Source organism: Salvelinus alpinus, chromosome 33, assembly GCF_045679555.1.
Source record: "Salvelinus alpinus chromosome 33, SLU_Salpinus.1, whole genome shotgun sequence".
Classification (NCBI taxonomy): domain Eukaryota; kingdom Metazoa; phylum Chordata; class Actinopteri; order Salmoniformes; family Salmonidae; genus Salvelinus; species Salvelinus alpinus.
The window spans coordinates 8,972,543-8,993,988 of record NC_092118.1 but is presented as its reverse complement, the minus strand read 5'-3'; the positions used below and the strand labels follow the sequence as shown (position 1 = coordinate 8,993,988).

At 44.4% G+C, this 21,446-nt stretch overlaps 1 protein-coding gene across 3 annotated transcripts in view; it reads left to right on the top strand.

The window, feature by feature from the left end:
• Positions 1-21,446, top strand: part of LOC139562764 (xylosyl- and glucuronyltransferase LARGE2s-like) — an 89,604-nt gene that overhangs the window by 32,006 nt on the left and 36,152 nt on the right. The window contains exon 2 of one of the 3 annotated variants that reach the window (XM_071380761.1): positions 6,670-6,778. The gene's annotated coding sequence lies outside the window, so the exon portion shown is untranslated. Of the gene's footprint in view, positions 1-6,669; positions 6,779-17,907; positions 18,024-18,051; positions 18,156-21,446 lie in introns of those variants that run through there. The other 2 variants (XM_071380763.1, XM_071380764.1) reach the window with 2 other exon arrangements.

Here is a 21,446-nt window from a genome sequence, read left to right as displayed (position 1 = left end):
ATCATTTTATATTCAAACATTTAAATTGAACAACAATTCCATGTGACTCCGATAACTACAATGTGCAGACTTTCCACTGTAGAGTTTATGTCATCCTATCATTGATGAGAATGTCCCAGATGACACACGAACTGACATCATATTCATTACGTACCACCGCATATGTTCAATTGGTCGGATTACCAGAATATAGTTCATTTCCCCCCACCTTCTGATTTTCCCAGAATCTCTATGTTAACCACGGGGTTTTCAAATTTCACATCAGTAGGGTAGAGAGAGGAAAAAAGGGGGTAAGAGGTATTTATGACTGTCATAAACCTACCCCCAGGCCAACGTCATGACACTGGTTTTGCAGTGAACAGACAAGGCTTCTCACCCACTTCTAACCAGACTATAAGTTACCTGTGTTCGTGGTTATTACATTAGAATAACGAGACAGATATTTCACCGGATGGTAGTGAGAGGAAGCCCAGTGGCCGGCAGTGGGAGAAGATGGAAAGAGGGGGATTTTGTCCGACATTCTGAAAATTGTCTCATCAATATATATATTTTTTAATTTAACCTTTATTTAACTAGGCAAGTCAGTTATGTCATAACTCTCCTGTGACGATCTGAAGGATCAGGTTACAGTGGGTCCGTCTCTACAGCGTGCTCTTTCTCGTAGAGGGGGAATGTCATGACTCTCCTATGACGATCTGAAGGATCAGGTTACAGTGGGCCCTATCTACAGCGTGCTCTCTCTCGTAGAAGGGGAGAGCGGGAAGTTTGCTGTTTTATGACGGTCATAAAATGCGCTGCCTCTATGCTCTGTAGTGTTTGAGATTGGAATGTAAACTGTGGAACACAGAGAGGCCCTTGCACATCAAACGTTTTAATAATTAAACAATATTTCTACTTTTGAGAATGTGGGAGTTAAGGAACAATCCTGTCAAAGTTGTTTCATTTGGAAGGCAGGAGACCCACATTACTGTACCTCTGTTTGTCTGTGTACACTTTTTAATTATCAGATTTACATCTAGATGTTGGATAAAATGAATGAGTAAATATGTATAAATGAGAGTATGTATTTTTATACAAAGTTCAACTAGTCAGTGGCCACGCCCCCGTGAGGCCAAGGAATCGCCCATTTTATAAAACCACTTCCTACAAAATGTACATGAGGTCAGAGAACGCCGGGACGGGGTCCCCACATTGGAATGGATACAATTCTATAGGCCATTAGATCACAAAATATGGAGCTGATGCTACATGTTGAAATGGTTACTAACTACAACTCTATAGGCCCAGGAGACCAGAGGGTGTGTAGTGTTGACTACACGGCTGGAAATGGTTCAACTCTGAGACTATCGATCACTACAGAATAAGAGCAAATCTTAGACGTATAATTACTAGTCTGCAGCTGAAAATTACGTAAGTCTAGTACGAGAATACTGACAACCGCGGAAGCGTCTATTCTATGCAACGACCATCTGTACGCCTGATGTATCCATTACGACAGACACTATCCAGAATTGCTGAGAAATCGACAACTACGAAAGACATTGACTCTCTGATGAACTGACTCTAACAGCAGACAGACCGGAGATTCCAACAGAGAAGACAACAACATACGGGCGTAAATATATACATTGCAAATATTTTCATGTGCAAACGATTTAGCATTTCAATGAATATAATTATCAACTGTGTGTAGTGAATCCATTTTGTCTTTCCTGCTTTTTATCTGTCCCCAGCCCTTTCCATTGTCTACCAAGCCGTTATACCGGTTTAGCCCACTAGGGACTTATCAATGCATTGTGTTAGTAATCAATAACTATATTGTTTGTTTATGTATTTCTGTGATTTGATTAGTTAGTTTGTAAATAAATAATTAAGCCAATTTGTATATCGCTGATTCATTATGGAAACTAGGGTTCATGCAGATATCCAAGGGTTGGCGACGTTCAGTAATGAGAACTGATGAGGTAATAATGATACATTAATACAAGACTGTACTCGATAAGATATGAAAATATCTGAAGAGTCGATTCGGGAAAAAGAGACTCTATAAACATTTTCCCGTGGTGCCCCAACTTCCTAGTTGATTAAAGTTTACATGATTAGTTTAATCACGTAATAATAGTTACACATAGAGAATTGATTTGATAAAATAAACAGTCTTCACATTCAATGATAGTTACAGACTCGACAGATAAGAACAAATTCTTATTTACAATGACGGCCTACTGGGGAACTGCCTTGTTCATAACAACATAATTTTACCTTGCCAGCTCAGGGATTTGATCCAGCAACCTTTCGGTTACTGGCCTAACGCTCTAACGACTAGGCTACCTACCACCTCAATCAATGAAACATTTGCTCTTAATACAGTTTTCTGTTCCCAAAACTAGAATCTGTTTAACCTGTTTTCCCTTTGCCTATGTTTTTTTTTCAATTGCATTGTTTAGAATGAGTGCAAAGGCGAATTGAGTTATTGCACACTCGCACTTCAGAGTAGGCGTTCCCTAACGGGAATATGCAAATGTGTGCTAGAACGCGCCAATAGGATCTCGCTAGCTAGTGCGTGGTGATGCCCACCTCCTTGCTTGTTCTGCCCACTATGACTCATTTGTTCCCATTTGAAACGATGGGATGTGGTCTATCTTGGTTAAGTTGTTACAGGGGAGGGCCTCCAGAGAACAGACAAACTCACTCACTCACTCACTGGTGGAGGTGAAAGGAAGCTTAATTAGAAGCCAGTTCAACTATCTTAAAGTAAATTGCTTGTGCTTGTCTGTGCTGGGACGCACACTAAAAAGGTAAAAGAAAGAAAGGGGGGAAACAAAATAATGATAGGGAGAGGGAGAAGGAAACATGGCAGATGGGCAGCAGGTAGCCTAGAGATTTAAAGCGTGGGGCCAGTAACCGAAAGGACTATGGTGAAAAATCTGTCAGTGCCCTTGAGCAATGCACTAGAACCCTAATTGCTCCAGGGTCGCTGTGATAACGGCAGACCCTGTGAACCCACTCTCCGAGGGTCTCCGGGGGAGTTGGGGTATGCAAAAACCACATTTCCAATTCACACATGCGTATAATACACACACTTGTACACTTGAAACAGGACAAATATAAGCACCCACACACGCACTATTAATGTTACCCATAATTAATGCAAACTGTATTTTGCCGGCGCTCCTAAATTCGGCGCCCCGAGCGGACTGTGTGTGGACGAGTCAGAGCCCGTCAGGCTATGTGTTTGTTTCTTTGTGTCTGTGTTATCTCTGTATATTCTATGCATGCCTGTGTGTGTGCTTCTTTGAGTGTTTGTGTGTGAGTGTGCGTGAGATTGCTGTCTATGAAGACATTTTAGCCTAATGCAATTCCATCTCAGTGGAGGGAGGGGGTGACTTCAAGCTAATTCCCTGGTAAATGTCAAACCCAGGTTCTTTGAATACATGTTTGCATCGTAGAGTGTTTGCGTGTGTACACGTGTCGTTAACATTGCTGTGTGACCAACAGGAACTCAGTCTCCCTTTTGAAATTCAACGTTTTATGGGCAAACATACTTTTTTAACTGTTTAGTTTCGGCATTCATTCCAGCGGGTTAGGGCTAAGGTTTTGGGATAGGATTAACACACACACACACACACACAGTGGAAACACAAGGTGCTGGGATTCAGTCAGGTTGTGTATGTATGTGGGAAGTGTGTGTGTGTGTGTGTGTGTGTGTGTGTGTGTGTGTGTGTGTGTGTGTGTGTGTGTGTGTGTGTGTGTGTGTGTGTGTGTGTGTGTGTGTGTGTGTGTGTGTGTGTGTGTGTGTGTGTGTGTGTGTGTGTGTGTGTGTGTGAACCCTCCCCTTTTACCACACTCTGATACCTTGACTGTTAGTTTGGTGAGAATCACACCTCTTATCGCCATAGACATCACACGCCAGTGTGTGTGTTTGCATATGTGTGTCTGTCTGCGCATGTGTACTTGCGCTTGTGTGTGTGTGTCCTAGCCTTTTGTCTGCTGCTGTTCCCTTAGGGGTGCGTTCAGAGGCTAGCATTCATTCACACTTGACACCATATCCAGCTGCATCCACAGAGAGTGCGGTTGGATCGGTGACAATGTGTTGAATGCAGCTATAGTTTTATAGGGTTGCTAAATTGGACCGAGCTCATTCTGAAAATCCTCTTCAACTTCATCCAGGTATTCAACAATCTCCCAGAATAGCTTTACTGCTCACCAGGTGGTAGAGCCCTATTCTGGGAAGCCCAATGTAGCAACCCTATATTGCTAGCACACTGGTGTGGTCGTTGTTGCGTCGCTAACTGCATTGACAGTGGGAGATGTGCTGTGGTGTGTGCTAAGCTAAAGAAGTGGCTGTGGGAAATTGCTACTGTTGCGCTGTATGCTAAGCTAATTTAGTGTTGTGCTCCTTTGGGAGCTACGGCTACTGCTGTGCTGTATGCTAAGCTAATGTAGCACTGTGCTACTTTGGGGGACATGGGTGTAATGGAGTAGAGAGAGATTATCTTCATTATCTCTGTGGTCGTTCCTGAAGAGACAACAATATCGCGTTAGCTTTAAATGGGATTGTTCTTAAGGGCAGTGTGTGTGTGTGTGTGTGTGTGTGTGTGTGTGTGTGTGTGTGTGTGTGTGTGTGTGTGTGTGTGTGTGTGTGTGTGTGTGTGTGTGTGTGTGTGTGTGTGTGTGTGTGTGTGTGTGTGTGTGTGTGTGTGTGTGTGTGTGTGTGTGTTTTGGCTAGTCATGCATGGGATTTTTTGAGGGATACAGACACACGCGCACGCATATCTGTCTCATAAAAAATACTCATCTCACACAGGTCGCACTCTTAACACGCACAATTGGCCTACACACCAAACTCACTCACTGCTCTCAAACTTGGCCAAACTATTAACCTCAATTTGAGAGGTTTTATTCTGGATTTGTATATTGGAAACTTAAAAGAAAATGTATCCTTATCTTTGGCCTGTTAAGCTATCGTGACTACATCCAAGCTCTCTTGCGCACAAGGAATTAATGTCATTCGAAACAGCAATGTACTTTTTTTCAGTGTTTGCTGCTAGCAGTAAGAAGTCATCTTTTTAAATCGCCTTGTTGGAGCCACCGCTCTCCCTCTCCCATTCTCTCTTCTCTCTTTCCCGCTTCTTACTCCTCTTTATCTCCCTGCCCCTTGTTCTCTCTTTCTCTTTTTCTCCCTCCCTCTCTCTCTCTCTCTCTCTCTCGCTCTTTCTCCTTCTTACTCTCTTTTTTTCTCTGATTCTTGCCTCTAATTAACTTGTGTCCATATGTACAGCCAAGACCCTGCTTGATTGATGATGAGTCAGAGTATCGGACTTGAATGACTGAACTGCTTGATTAGAGGGCAGTGCTGTCTCTACTATCTCCCTGAGTGTGTTATCTGTGTAATATGTCAAGAGACACTGATCTTCCCTCCCTACCTATCCCCATCTCTCCCTTCACCCCTCCCTCCCCTCCTCTTCTTTCATCTCACTTCACCCCTCCTCTCCCCCAGACAGTGTGGCTCTGTTTACCTCCCATTACCACTGGTCGTATAGAGCTTTACAGCATAATTTCCATTATGGGCCAATCTGTCCCAGTCATGTCACCATCAGTGGGCTGTTACCACACCGGGCTGCTTTTAACAGGCAAACAATGGCAACACTCCAGCTATTAACAGTCAACAGGAGGAGAAGAATAGACGGAGACCTCATGTGGATCTGAGAGTGTGCGTGTGTGTTTGATTGCATGCGTGCGTGCGTGTGTGTGTGTGTGTAGCTCTGGGTGTACCTTTAATGCTTCAGGCCCCTGCTGTCAGTGTCTAGTATGGAGACTGTTGTGTAGGTGAGGATGTGTCTACTCCGAGTACAGCAGGGCCCAGGGCTCAAAGGCAGCCATTTCTGGAGCTTTTGACAGAGGTCACGTCCTCTAAGAAGGAGATGGCCATCTGGAAACACAGCAAGGAGGAGAGAAGGATGGGCAAAGGACATAATACATTTATTCTGTTACTTACTCTCTTTGCTCTCGCTTCCATCTTAAAATACCCCACTCTTTTCAGCCTCCCTCTCAGTCTCTTATAATGTAGTACCATGTGACTTAGACACTCTCAAAGTCTGTAATGAACTCTCATTCACTGTCTTTATTCACTGTATGTCTGGGCAACATATTTATTTTTGATTTATTTAACTAGGCACGTCAGTTAAGAACAAATTCTTATTTATCATGACGGACTACCCCGGCCAGACCCTAACCTGGACGACGCCGGGCCAATTGTGTGCCGCCCTATGTCTCCCAATCATGGCCGGCTTTGATACAGCCTGGAATGGAACCAGGGTCTGTAGTAACACCTCTAGCACTAAGGTGCAGTGTCTTAGGCCGCTGCACCACTCGGGAGCCCATGTAATTGAGAGGCTACAGAAAGTGAAGCTTTTGCGAAAAGATAGGCGTTCTCTGGCACACTAGCGCACACTTGAAAGCGCTGTAAAAAATATATATATATTTTTTTATATAACATATACTAGGATTGATTGATTAAACAAACTCCTGTTGTTATTGGTAATTTTGATCAACTTGTGTGCTACTCGGGATCCATATCTCAAACTTGATTTGAGATATGATTTGAGCATGATTTGATGTTATTTATCTTTAGCTGTAATGCTCACTTGTTTCCCTGTTTCTTTCCAGGTTGAGAGAGGGAGGAGTTCCCTCTTGTTTTACCAGGCTGACCAGTGAGGTCTCTTAGTATTGAGGAGTTGCTTCTCCCATTGAAACGGAATTTCAGAGAGCGAACCTGGTGAGTAACCAATGGGAATTCTGGAAGGGCGTGTGCCTGCATGCCTGTGCATATGCGTGTGAATGTGAATGTGCGTTTCAAACTGTAGCCTGTTTCAAACACATACAATGTGGTTCAAGCAGCCTCTGTGCAGCAGCGCCGGACTGGTTCTTTCTGCTGATATCTGTGTCGTCCCCTATCTGTCACCTGAGATTTACTGTGCTGTCAAATCAGTATCCTTGATCTTCTGATTTTGTGTGAGGACAATGTTTTATGCACTGATCTTTACAGGAAACCTATTGATTGTAACAGTTTGTTGAGGGCTGTCACGTTCTGACCATAGTTCTTGTGTGTTTTGCTTGTTTTAGTGTTGGTCAGGACGTGAGCTGGGTGGGCATTCTATGTTGTGTGTCTAGTTTGTCTGTTTCTGTGTTTGGCCTAATATGGTTCCCAATCAGAGGCAGGTGTTTTGTGTTGTCTCTGATTGGGAATCATATATAGGTGGCTTGTTTTGTGTTGGGGTTTGTGGGTGGTTGTTTCCTGTCTCTGTGTTTTCTCTGCACCAGCTAGGACTGTATCGGTTTGCCACTTTTTGTTACTTTGTATTTGTAAGTGTTCTCTGTTTATCGTTTAATTAAACATGTTGAGCACTGGCTACGCTGCGTGTTGGTCCGATCCCTGCTACACCTCCTCTTCTCTTGAAGAGAAGGAAGGCTGCCGTTACAAGGGCTTCCCTTGAAAAAACAGTTTTCCCTACGGCCAATTCTGTCAAATCAAAAGAATTTGCAAAAAAACAATCAGATTCCGACGGAAATATGCCTGAGACGCAAAGAAAGTTCAAGGAGAGGGGGTACAAAAATGGTCCGATTTAATACTGCCATTGAGAAAATTAACAACAAATCGAGACAAATCTCTTTCAAGGACAGTCTGGCAAAAAGAAGCATTAATGCGTTCTAACTACCCGCTATTCAAAGTGCTCTGAACAAATTGAGGCGATTGTTCACAAACATTGGCCCATTCTAAAATCCGATGACAGTATCGGTAATGTGTTTTCGGGCCCTCCCTTGGTTGTATTCTCACGGGGCAGAAATCTCAGAGATCAATTGGTAAACTCTGATTTACCACCGGAAAATATCCCTGCACAACTTTTATTTGCTCCTCTACCGGATGGAAACTACAAGTGTAATGACTGCGTTCCAATGCAATGGCACTTACAAATGTAGATCCTTCAAACACTCCCAAATAGGGAAACAGATCCCAATCAAAGGTGTTATCACGTGCTCCACTAAGGCAGTTATTTGTCTTATAACTTGTCCTTGTGGTAAAAATGATGTGGGTAAAACCAAGCGTGAATTAAAAGTACGTATCTCAGAGCATCGTAGCACCATTAGGTGCAAAAACTCGACTTACCCAGTTGCCGACCACTTTTTGGAAGAAAACCACTCGATTTCGTCTCTGCGTTATATCGGCATTGAACATGTCACCCTCCCTAGGGGAGGGGGTGACCTCGACAATTTATTTTTAAAACGAGAGGCTGCCTGGATCTTTAATTTAAAGACCCTTGCTCCCTTCGGTCTCAACGTAGACTTTGATCTGAAGCCATTCTTGTGATTATTGTGATTTTTCTATTCATTGTAAATGTTTGTAGGCCTATGTAGCCAAATTGTATCTATGATCGTATGCTATCATTCATGTTTTTTTGTATATTTTTATATCTAAGAATGAACCAATGATATCAGGCCACACCCGGCCATGATTGCAGACACCTGTGTGTGTCCTTTGACAGTGTATATAAACTAGTGACCAGCAGTGTTTGTCATTATACTCTGAAGACAGCTTGTCTGTCGAAAAAGTTGGATATTAGGTTATTAAATGATTGCATCTGAGCTCCTAGAGTGTGCGGCACTCCTTTTCTTTTTTAAGTGTTCTACTCCGCTAGCCAGCACCTCGCCTAAACAGGCGTGCGTTTCCTTCGCCTCCAGATCCCCTATTTGTCAGCCTGCTGTCCGCCTGGCCTCCATTGCTTTGATCCAAGCACACTTAACATTGCTGCAAATGGCTTGGTTTTTATATTTGTCCTCATTAAACATTTAAAACACAATCTATATTCACAGCCAGATGTGGTGATGTGTGGGTAACTTTGTGTTGTGTGTGTGTGTGTGAGTGATGCGGTCCCCGCGGTTATGTCCAGGGGGCAGGTGCATTTAGGGTCACGAACAATTGTGTGGATGAAGGGCGGGTTGAATAAAGAGAAAGCAATAAATGTATCATTCATGTGCAATTTATATTTATGGGTTATATTGAGGTTTTTCTTTCATTATTTTTGGCTATCTGGCATTATTAGTGCGTAAGCTTTAGGGCCTCCTTAACAGCTTCTACCCCCAAGGCATAAGACTGCTGAACAATTAATCAAATGGCCACTCGGACTATTTACATTGCCCCACCCGTTGGTTTTTACACTGCTGCTACTCGCTGTTTATTATCTATGCATAGTCACTTTACCCTTACCTAACCCCACACATTGACTCGGTACCGGTACCCATTTTATTTTTGACTTTAGTTTCGATTTTATTTGTCACGTCCTCTGCATCCATTTTGCTGTCATGTGTTACGGTGTTCAGAGTTTGATATAAACGATTCATTGATGTGATTATGATATGCTATAGGTCAGGCACTATTGTGCCCTATTTGGACTGGATTCGTTTTACTGCGGGAGGTCGGGTAATGTAATCCTATGCATGAGCACAAAACAGAATTTTAGTCCCGTCTGAATCTGCCATGGCAGTCATTTTTACATGGCAGCAGAGTAACAATTCCAGCCAGAATAACCTACTGTTTTTTGGGCTAACTACTAGTCCCGTGCGAATCGACTTCCCTGTTTTGAAAGAAACGTCTGAGTTTGACAGGTGTTGATTGCGGTTTGCTGCGCATAAGCTACAGTATATATGAATGGCCTACCTGTGGCCAGTCAACTTTCACAGTGAATGCTTTTGTTAATATTTTTTGTGCGTATGAATTGAATATTGCAAATTGCATCAGTAAAAAAGATATTTAGGCTGTTTAATGCAACCCTTGCTGTTAATAGATCGCAAAGCAGCATTCAGCTGACCTAAACGTTTGGAAATGATCATTTAACTTTCTCGACCCATAGCCTTTTAACAGTGTTTAACTCACATCTGAAGGCTGGGGGGTATTTAAGATCGTACTGCGGATCACTAAAGTATCCTAATGATTATGATCACACTTCCTCAATTAAATATTATGGCGACACTATACCAAAAATGTTTTGCTCTGGTTTAGAAACTTGGGAACCAAGTTCGAGTCATCAGTGTGGCCCTATCACCTGAACATGTTGAAATACTGTATCTTCATGCCTAGAATAAAAACCTCCAGGCTTCCGTCCCAGGGGGCAGTTTAGAATAAACTAATCCCGTCCGAATCGTCCTCGGGAATAATGGACATTCTGGAGTAATAATTACATAGTCAACATTCTCTAGTAATGCTAGTCCCGTGTGAATAGGTCTTTGGTCACGTGCATGCGATGCGTACATGTGGCAAGTAAAGGGAGCAAGTGTTGAGGGAATAGGGAATGTTTTTCCTCAACAAATGAGGGATTTCGGTTACAGAACTTTTCAGTCACAACTGGCTGTGATTATGTTGCAGCTTCAGCAACACGGACAGCGCGATAAAGACTGATGTTCTGTGGTGGTCGTTGCAGCAAGGAGGAGAGGGAGACGACGGGTGCTAGTCACACAGTTACTCGCTGTCTTTTTTTTATTAACACAGTGGAGCAAGTCTGAGCCTGGCCCGGCACAATCAAATCAATTGCTGGTCGGACTCCCCCAAGTCATTTGTCTGTCTCATTTATTTAATCAAAGAGTGTGCTTAAAGCATCAGACAAGCTCGGTGAATATAGTTGATTCGATTGAAACACATAGGGTGTGTCAATATATGGAAAAATCACGTTTTAAAAATGTTGACTAATTAATTGGTCGAAAGAACAGACGACTCTTGGTCGACTAAGATATATTTTAGTCGGGGACAGCCCTAGTGAGCATGCATATGTGGGTGGGTGCATGTGTTCATCCTTTGTTAAACACACTCTCTCCCGGTTGTGCTGTGTGACAGGCTATATCCTGTGAGACTCGTATAAGGTCTCTGTCAGGGCATTGGATCATAAACAAATCGTTCACACTGACATGCGGGTGGTGGGGATCTGATGTGGTTCACAGGCTCTCATAGGCCCTTAACTCTACTAAAACACACACACACACACACAGCATCCCACTGGTCCTCTCCTCACAGGAGCCAGACACATAATTTCAGAGCTGACCGGTTAGGCACAATAACTCTCTCGCCTCTCTCGCCACCTCTTGACCTCAGACCCCTGACCAGTGGAAGTGGAAGGCGCTTATTGTCTTTACCACTGCCTGATTGGCTCTCCCACAGGGCTTAGAGGGTCAGGTGGTGTTCTGACTATACACTTTGCACACAGGGGAGGGTAGAGTATCTCAGAATATATCAGAGCCTGCTGTGCTGTGTGCTTATGGGCAGTGCCATGCAGTGGGGGTTGTGTATAGGTACACTAAGTGTACAAAACATTAGGAACACCTTCCTAATATTGAGTTGCACGCCCTTTTGCCGTCAGAACATCCTTCATTCGTCGGGGCAAGGGCTCCACAAGGAAGTCAAAAGCGTCCCAGAGGGATTCTGTCCCATGTTTGACTTCAATGCTTCCCACAGTTGTGTCAAGCTGGTTGTATGTCTTTTGGGTAGTGTGGACCATTCTTGATACACATGGGAAACTGTTGGGCGTGAAAAACCCAGCAGCGTTGCAGTTCTTGACACTCTCAAACCGGTGCACCTGGCACCTTCTACCATTCACCTGGTCAGTCTATATCATGGAAAGAGCAGGTGTTCCTAATGTCTTCTGCACTCAGTGTATATGTTTTAGGGATGGTGGAGGGCAGGGGTGTTATAGGGATGGAGATGGGAGGCAGTGGGGTGGAAGTTTTAAATTGTCCAGTGTGTGAGTCCACCAGTAGTTATTGACAGGGATAAATGCTAACTGTTTGTTTAGATTGAGGGAGTATATGAGGGAGTATATGAAGAGTTTATATACACTTTTCAAGTTTTTTTTTCTTCACGGTAACCAATTGGTAGTTACAGTCTTGTCCCATCGCTGCAACTCCCATACTGTCTCAGGAGAGGCAAAGGTTGAGAGCTGTGCATCCTCCGAAACACTACCCATCCAAGCCACACTGCTTCTTGACACAATGCCCACATAACCTTGAACTCAGTCACACCAATGTGTCAGAGGAAACACCGTACACCGGGCGACCGTGTCAGTGTGCATGTGCCCGGCCCGCCACAGGAGTCGCTAGAGCGGGATAAGACAAGGACATCCCGGCCGACCAAACCCTCCCCTAACCTGGACGACGCTGGGCCAATTGTGCGCCACCCCATGGGTCTCTCGGTCGCGGCAGAGCCTGGACTCGAACCAGGATCTCTAGTGGCACTGTAATGCAGTCTGTAATGTGGCCTCCACTCGGAAGGCCACTAACCTTTATTGTTTAAAGAACTTAGGAAAGAGATCGGTGTGTTTTTTTTCACTATATAATCATGGAATTGGGCTGTTCAATGACATACATTTATTTGTTTAAAATCTATCACATTTCATGGTTTCATTTCAGAGACAAATAATCATGTTTTTTTTTAAATGCTATATATCATCCGCCTCACTCTCAAGAAATAAGTAGTACTGCTAGGTTTTACAGAGTGAAATGTAACAAATAACTACATTTTTAGAAAAGAACTGTACAAATGATACAATTGTGACATCAATGTGTATTTATTTTTTTTTACAAATAGTTCAATACAGTAATTTGAGATATGTATGTAAAACATTTACATTTGACATTGTAGTCATTTTGTCACACCCTGGTCTGTTTCACCTGTCCTTGTGACCTTTGTTCTCTGTTTGTCCGTTGCAAGTTCATCTTGTTTGTCAAGTCAACCAGCGTTTTTGTTCTCGGCTTTTCCCGGTCTCTCCTTTTTCTCACCCTCCTGGTTTTGACCCTTGCCTGTCCTGACTCTGAGCCCGCCTGCCCCTGACTCTGAGCCCGCCTGCCCCTGACACTGAGCCTGCCTGCCATCCGGTACCGTTGCCCCACCTCTGGTTTACTGACCCCTGCCTGCCTTGACCTGTCTATTGCCTGCCCCTGTTGGAATATTAAACCATTGTCAATTTGACGTGTCTGCGTCTGACCTTGATTCCTGATACATTTAGCAGATGTTTTTTAGCCAGAGTAACTTACAGTTGCATTCCTCTTAACTTAACCTGCATTCATCTTAAGATAGCTAGGTGAGACAACTACATATCACAGTCAAACATACAGGATACGAACATTCCATTCCAGCTTAACAATTGATATATACCGTAAAAGAAAATAAACGATTTTGATACACATCGAAAATCAGTCATATTTTACACACACATGAACATACCCATAAGCAATCATTTCTGATGAAAAAACACAACTGTGAAAAATTGGTTGACATTGCGTTTTGGAAATAAACTCTTCATATTGAAAGAGCAAAAAATAGGGAAGAGATTAAAAGAGAGGAGATGTGATTCGTACAGGCTCATAATGGAAGTCTCGCCTATCCCCGAAGTAAGCATCCTCATCCCTTCCTCATCACCCCTCTCTACACTTCTGCTGTCCTCATTGTCTCTCTTCCCCTCTTTCCATCTGTTACACTTCTCCCTCTCTCCATCTCTAAACCTACCTCCACCCTCTCTCCTCTTCTCCCCTTCTTATTGCCCTTACCCCCTTCATCTTGTCCATCTTATCCACCCCTCCTCTCTTCCACCTCTCGTCCACTACTCTTTCAGAGAGATAAATGCCTCTCATCTTCTGCTTTGGAAGGTAAGAAATGGAGCTTCTACTCCACTGGGGAAATAAACTCCCACCCCATCCTTTATCATCCTTCTCTCCACTCCTCTCATCTCCTATTCTCCCCCCGTAAACAGTCCCTCTTTCTTCTCCCTTTTCCCATAAGGCCTACTGTCACACGTCCATCTCTCTTTCGCTCTCGCTCGCTCTCTCCCTCTCTATTCCTCTTATTTCTCTCTCTCAGATGAGAAACCCTCGCAGTTTTCTCTCTCATACATGGAGATGTTCTCTGATATTACACGTTCTTTATGTTCATGATCTCTGTTTTTAGCGATTCATTTATTTTCTTTGAGTGCCGGCCAGCTTTGGATGATTAACTACTAAGTTAAGTTAATGATGGTGTTGTTTTTTGAAGGCTGTACCGACTTCAGACGGGTGCCAAGACGCATCGTGTTCGTAAGAGTCCCATCTTTCGATAGAGGGGTCATAATAGTTTGTAGGCTAAACCGTTCAGACGCTACAGATGATTTTGTTATTATGCTCTCTCTCTCTCTCTCCTCTCTCTATTTGTTTCCTTCTATTGAATTATACACTGAGTGTACAAAACATTAGTAACACCTTCCTAATATTGAGTTGCACATCCTTTTGCCCTCAGAACAGCCTCTACTCGTCCGGGCATGGAATCTACAAGGTGTCGAAAACATTCCACAGGGATGCTGGCCCATGTTGACTTCAATGCTTCCCACAGTTGTGTCAAGTTGTCTGGATGTCCTTTGGGTGGTGGACCATTCTTGATACACATGGGAAACTGTTGAGTGTGAAAAGCCCAGCAGCGTTGCAGTTTTTGACACAAACCGGTGTGCCTGGCACCTACTACCATACTCCATTCAAAGGCACTTAAATCTTTTTTCTAATCTATTCAAATCAAATCAAATTGTATTTGTCACATGCGGCGAATATAACAGATGTAGGCTTTACTGTGAAAAATAACTAATAGTTAAAGAGCAGCAGTAAAATAACAGTAGTGAGGCTATATACAGGAGGTACCGGTACAGAGTCAATGTGCGGGGGCACCGGTTAGTCGAGGTAATATGTACATGTAGGTAGAGTTAAAGTGACTATGCATAGATAGTAACCAGAGAGTAGCAGCAGCGTAAAAGAGGGGGTGTGGGGGACAATGTAAATAGTCTGGGTAGCCATTTGATTAGCTGTTCAGGAGTATTATGGCTTCGGGTAGAAGCTGTTACGAAGCCTTTTGGACCTAGACTTTGCTCTCCGGGACAGCTTGCTGTGCGGTAGCAGAGAGAACAGTCTATGACTAGGGTGGCTGGAGTCTTTGGGAATTTTTAGGGCCTTCCTTTGACACCGACTGATATAGAGGTCCTAGATGGCAGGAAGCTTGGCCCCAGTGATGTACTGGGCCGTACGCACTACCCTCTGTCGTGCCTTGCGGTCGGAGGCCGAGCAGTTGCCAAACCAGGCAGTGATGCAACCAGTCAGGATGCTCTCGATGGTGCAGCTGTAGAACTTTTTGATGATTTGAGGACCCATGACAAATCTTTTCAGTTCCCTGAGGGGGAATAGGCTTTGTCGTGCCATCTTCACAACTGTCTTGGTGTGTTTGGACCATGTTAGATTGTTGGTGATGTGGACACCAAGGAACTTGAAGCTCTCAACCTGTTCCACTACAGCCCCGTTGATGAGAATGGGGGGCGTGCTCAGTCCTCCTTTTGCTGCAGGCCACAATCATTTCCTTTGTCTTGATCACGTTGAGGGAGAGGTTGTTATCCTGCACCACACGGACAGATTTCTGACCTCCTCCCTGTAGGCTGTCTCATCGTTGTCGTGATCAGGCCTACCACTGCTGTGTCGTCGGCAAGCTTAATGATGGTGTTGGTGTCGTGCCTGGCTATGTAGTCATGGGTGAACAGGGAGTACAGGAGGGGACTGAGGACGCACCCCTGAGGTGGCCCCTGTATTGAGGATCAGCGTGGTAATGTGTTGTTACCTATCCTTTCCACCTGGGGGCGGCCCGTCATGATATCCAGGATCCAGTTGCAGAGGGAGGTGTTTAGTCCCAGGGTCCTTATCTTAGTGATGAGCTTTGAGGTTACTACGATATGTTCACCCTCTGAATGGCACACAATCCATCTCAATTGTCTCCAAGCTTAAAAATCCTCTCTCATCCCCTTCAGCTTTACTGATTTGAAGTAGATTTAACAAGTGACATCAATAAGGGATCATAGCTTTCACCTTGATTCACCTGGTCAGTCTATGCCATGGGAAGAGCATGCTAGACCTAGAACCACAGACAGCTCAGCTGCTGCTGCAGCAGTCAAGTGCAGTGGAGGCACGAAACAAAAACAGAGAGACACACACAGACACCGACAGATGTACTGCCAGTTTTATGTTTTGTCTCTAAATTATAGTGTAATAGTAATTAACCCTTAGGATAGTAGTTAGGCTTTTAGGTGCGTGGGGCAGGTGTGGCTAAAATGCCAGGGCAAATTGTTGTGTGTGTGTGTGCGCAGCCGCGATTGAGTTTCTGTCTATATGCGTGTCTGTTGCGTGTGTGTTTGTAGCAGTTATCTGTCTTGCTCGGTGGTGCTGAAAGCCAACCCATTAGTTGTCTCTGCGGGGGAGAAAGGCAGTGATCAGATCAGCCCAGTGTCTGCAACTCCTATGGAGAAGAGATTAGCTGTCTGGCAGTTTGTTTATCCTGTGTTTTTAACACAGTAGCAGCCTTCCCTGCCACGCCTCCTTTTGAAGGTAGAGCAGACAAGTGGCACTGAGATGGGGCTACTGTGTTAATCATAGGACGCATGGAGGAGTTCCAGAATGTTTGTGGAGGGCAAATACAGCCCCCGCCCACCCCACTCCTCACTATTTCCTACCCACCTATTTATGTGGAACACACTTGGGAGCCAGGGAAACCTAAACCATGTCATCTCCCTTCTCTCTCTTCCCCTTCCCACATATTTTATGGTGGTGGGGAAACCCAATCCTGGGCCCTGGCCACTCTCCCCCGTCTGAGACTGTACTCTCTGCTCCTCAGCTCAGTTCAATCTCCCTTCAGACTTTCTCCAGTTATTACCGCCTCTAATAGGGGATCGATCATCACAGCTGAATTTAGATAGCAGGCCAGACGCAGGCGCCAACTAGCTCTCTGTTTAGCAAAAACAGCATTGTGTCTACTTTAATTAGAGAGCTGTACTCCCCCGTCGCATGAGCTCACACACTCACACACACACACACACACACACACACACACACACACACACACACACACACACACACACACACACACACACACACACACACACACACACACACACACACACACACACACACACACACACACACACACACACACACACACACACACGTTCCCTACTTAAGTGATAATGCCAGAGAAGCCGGTGTTTGGAGGATATATTGGCACAGGTGTTGTTAGGCCCGAGATCGAGCTAAAAATGCAGGATACTTAGTATGTATCCATAAAAATGATGCCTTCTGACTAAAGCTGTCTGCCTGTCTGTCTCATCCCAACATGTTCATTACTATGGGACAGCTGGAGATCGAATTTGAATATCGAAACAATGTTGCAAATGTCAGAGGGACAGACCGCGAGGTTTATACAAATCTCCGCTGTTGAAAACCCAACGCTAGTCTAGAATAAATGGGAGATAATGTCTAGATACTTTTTTATAGCGGAGATCAACTTTATAAATTGCGTGGCTGGGCTGATGAGATAGTGGATTGCTCAGTGAGATGGAACAGAGTAAATAGGCATTTCAACTTCATCGCTTTAGCTGGTGGTAACTTGTGGAATAGAAACTGACTGAAATGAGGTTTTAACCAATGAAATTCGGTACATTTCTGAATGTAATTTAATTCAAACAATACATTTTAATTTGAATTATCCACACCCTACAGGAAGCAGAATAAAATGTGAATTGAAGGAGTGCACACACACACACACACACACACACACACATACATACACTGTTAATCATCCACTCTTTGGAATCAGGTTACTCAGTCATGCAGAGTTAACCCAGTCTCTGCGTTAAAAGAGAACGCAAAAGAGAGCAAGAGACAATGAGAGAGAGTCCTGCATTCCTGAGCTCCAACCAACTCCTGTCTTTTGTCACAGAGGGTTAACCGTGTGCACGGTGACACCACTCCCCCTTTCTCTTGCTCTCCTTTCAGCTTCTCTCGACCCTTTTTCTGAGAGAGAGACTCATTGAAAGCGTGGCTGTGCACAACGACGTGGACTCGCAGCTACACGCTTGGCAGACACTTAACACACAGGGAGGAAAACGATTGGAGCTTACACAAACACGCCTGGGTCGAAAGAATGTTCAAAGGTCATAGCAGCTTTTTATTATCGACTGTGTGGGTCTGTGTTTGTCCACTTGGTGTGTGTGTGTCGGCTTTGTTTTCACTGTCAGCTGTCAATGTTCTTGTCAGACCTACAAGCACGTCTTGCAGATGGAAAGGTGAGAGAGAGACAGAACAAGAGTGTGTGTGTGAGAGAGACTGAAAGAGAGAAAGAGACGTGTGTGTGTGTTCCTGTGTGAACAGGAGTGAGAGGTGAGCGGCACTCCTCTCTTCTCTCCTTCCGTTCCCCCTTGAGTGAATAGAGCGTTTGTGCTGTCCTTGTAGCCCTTCTGTGCCATTCTTTTCTTCTGTCCCTCTCTTCCTACAGTATCTCTCTCTGTTGTAGTCTACCTACAGAATGTTTGTGTCCTGCATCTCTACCTTTTCTGATATCTTCTCTCATAATTATTTTCCTTAAGGTACTATCTCCTAAAAGTTTTCCCCCAGGAATTTGACCTTGGTGTGCTGTGTTTACTATCTCGGATGTCCTTCTCTAGACTGTGTGTGTGTGTGTCCTCTGTTATGTGTTCTGTCTTTTGTTTCATGTTGATATTGAGTCATCCAGTGTGTTGTTGTTTTAGTGAGTGAGCCGTCGGAGGCGACAGTATGTTAGAACAACAAAGTAGGGCAGATGAGACAAGGTAACTATCTCTGCAGTTGCTGTTATTTCTGCAGGCCATTGAAGGATGCTCAACTGAATCTGTTGTAGCGTCACTCTGCACAGGGGGCTGAGGAGGACGTGTGTGTGCCTGTGTGAGCATGTTCGTGAGCATTAGTGCGGCGGCGTCCGTGTGTGTTTATGCATAACCGGGCAAATGATTGACCGTAAACTGAGGTGAGATGAGTTAGTCTGTTATCTACCTTCAGCTCCATTGTTTCTCAAATTAAATCAAATGTTATTGGTCACATACACGTGGTTTGCAAATGTTATTGGTCACATACACGTGGTTTGCAAATGTTATTGGTCACATACACGTGGTTTGCAAATGTTATTGGTCACATACACATGGTTTGCAGATGTTATTGGTCACATACACATGGTTTGCAGATGTTATTGGTCACATACACATGGTTTGCAGATGTTATTGGTCACATACACGTGGTTTGCAGATGTTAATGCGAGTGTAGCGAAAAGCTTGTGCTTCTAGTCCCAACAGTGCAGTAATATCTAACAAGTCATCTAAAAATTCACAACAACTACCTAATACACACTAATCTAACAAGTAATCTAACAATTCCCCAACAACTACCTAATACACACATCTAAAGGGGTGAATGAGAATATGTACATATAAGTATATGGATGAGCGATGGCCGAGCGGCATAGGCAAGATGCAGTAGATGGTATATACATGTGATATGAGTAATGCAAGATATGTAAACATAATTAAAGTGCCATTATTTAAAGTGGCAATGTTTAAAGTGACTAGTGATCCAATTATTAAAGTGTCCAGTGATTGGGTCTCAATGTAGGCAGCAGCCTCTGTGAGATAGTGATTGCTGTTTAGCAGTTTGATGGCCTTGAAATAGAAGCTGTTTCTCAATCTCTCGGTCCCAGCTTTGATGACCTGTACTGACCTCGCCTTGTGGATGATAGTGGTGTGAACAGGCAGTGGCTCGGGTGGTTGTTGCCCTTGATGGCCTTCCTGTGACATCGGGTGCTGTAGGTGTCATGGAGGGCAGGTAGTTTGCCCCTGGTGATGCGTTGAGCAGACCGCACCACCCTCTGGAGAGCCTTGCGGTTGAGGGCGGAGCAGTTGCCGTACTAGGCTGTGTTAGAGCCCGACAGGATGCTCTCGATTGTGCATCTGTAAAAGTTTGTCAGGGTTTTGGGTGACAAGCCACATTTCTTCAGCCTCCTGAGGTTGAAGAGGCGCTGTTGCGCCTTCTTCACCACACTGTCTGTGTGGGTGGACCCTTTCAGTTTGTCTGTGATGTGTACGCCCAGGAACAACACTTTCCATCTTCTCCACTGCTGTCCCTTTGATGTGGATAGGGGGCTGCTCCCGCTGCTGTTTCCTGAAGTCCACGATCATCTCCTTTTGGTTTTTTGACGTTGAGTGAGAGCTTGTTTTCCTGACACCACACTCAGAGTGCCCTCACCTCCTCCCTGTAGGCTGTCTCGTCGTTGTTGGTAATCAAGCCCACTACTGTGGTAGTGATTTAATTGGAGGTGTGCCTGGCCACATAGTTGTGGGTGAACAGGGAGTACAGGAGAGGGCTGAGCACACACCCTTGTGGGGCCCCAGTGTTGAGGGTCAGTGAAGTGGAGATGTTGTTTCCTACCGTCACCATCTGGGGGTGGCCTGTCAGAAAGTCCAGGACCCAGTTGCACAGGGCGGGGTTGAGACCCAGGGCCTCCAGCTTGATGATGAGCTTGGAGGGTACTATGGTGTTGAATACTGAGCTGTAGTCAATGAACAGCATTCTTACAAAAATATTATTTTTGTCCAGATGGGATAGGGCAGTGCGATGGCGATTGCATCATCTGTGGACCTGTTGGGGCGGTATGCAAACTGAAGTGGGTCTAGGGTGGCCGGTAAGGTGGAGGTGATATGATTCTTGATTAGCCTCTCAAAGTACTTCATGATGACAGAAGTGAATGCTACGAGGCGGTAGTCATTTAGTTCAGTTATCTTTGCCTTCTTGGGTACAGGAACAATGGTAGCCATCGTGAAGCATATGAGGACAACAGACTGGGATGGGGAGGAATTAAATATGTCCGTAAACACACCAGTCAGCTGGTTTGCGAATGCTCTGAGGACGCGACTAGGGATGCCGTCTGGGCCAGCAGCCTTGCGAGGGTTAACATGTTTAAATGTTTTACTCACGTCAGCCACTGAGAAGGAAAGGGCGCAGTCTCTGTTAGCGATCCGCGACGGTGGCACTGTATTATCCTCAAAGCGAGCAAAGAAGGGTTTTAGTTTGTCTGGAAGTGTTCTCCTTCCCCTGTGTCCCTGTGACGGCTGGGGTTTAGCTAAGCAAACAATCCTCCATATTGTAAACAAACATTATATGATTATGACATTGACCTTTTATTCAAACTAGAATTTAATGATCTTAACCAGGAATTTCCTTTCTTTTTACTATGGCTCTGAATGCGCACACACACTCTCTCGCTGTGTGGAGTATGTGTGTGTATGTGAGAGAGTCCTTGCATTCATGCGTGAAGATTAACAGATTTTCACACAGTTCAGCGAAAGCCAAATACACCGTACACACTGCTGAATAACCTTTCTTTCCCATTAGGAGAAGAGTTTCTTTACATTTTTCAAACCATATTCTGAAAGTCTGTTTCTCTGGGTCTCTGTGATCGATGCCGATGATCTATGATAGATAAGGGATAGCTAACAGATAGGTAATGAGTCATAGATATTTGTCCAGAATCCTTTATTTTGCTTCTTGCTCTC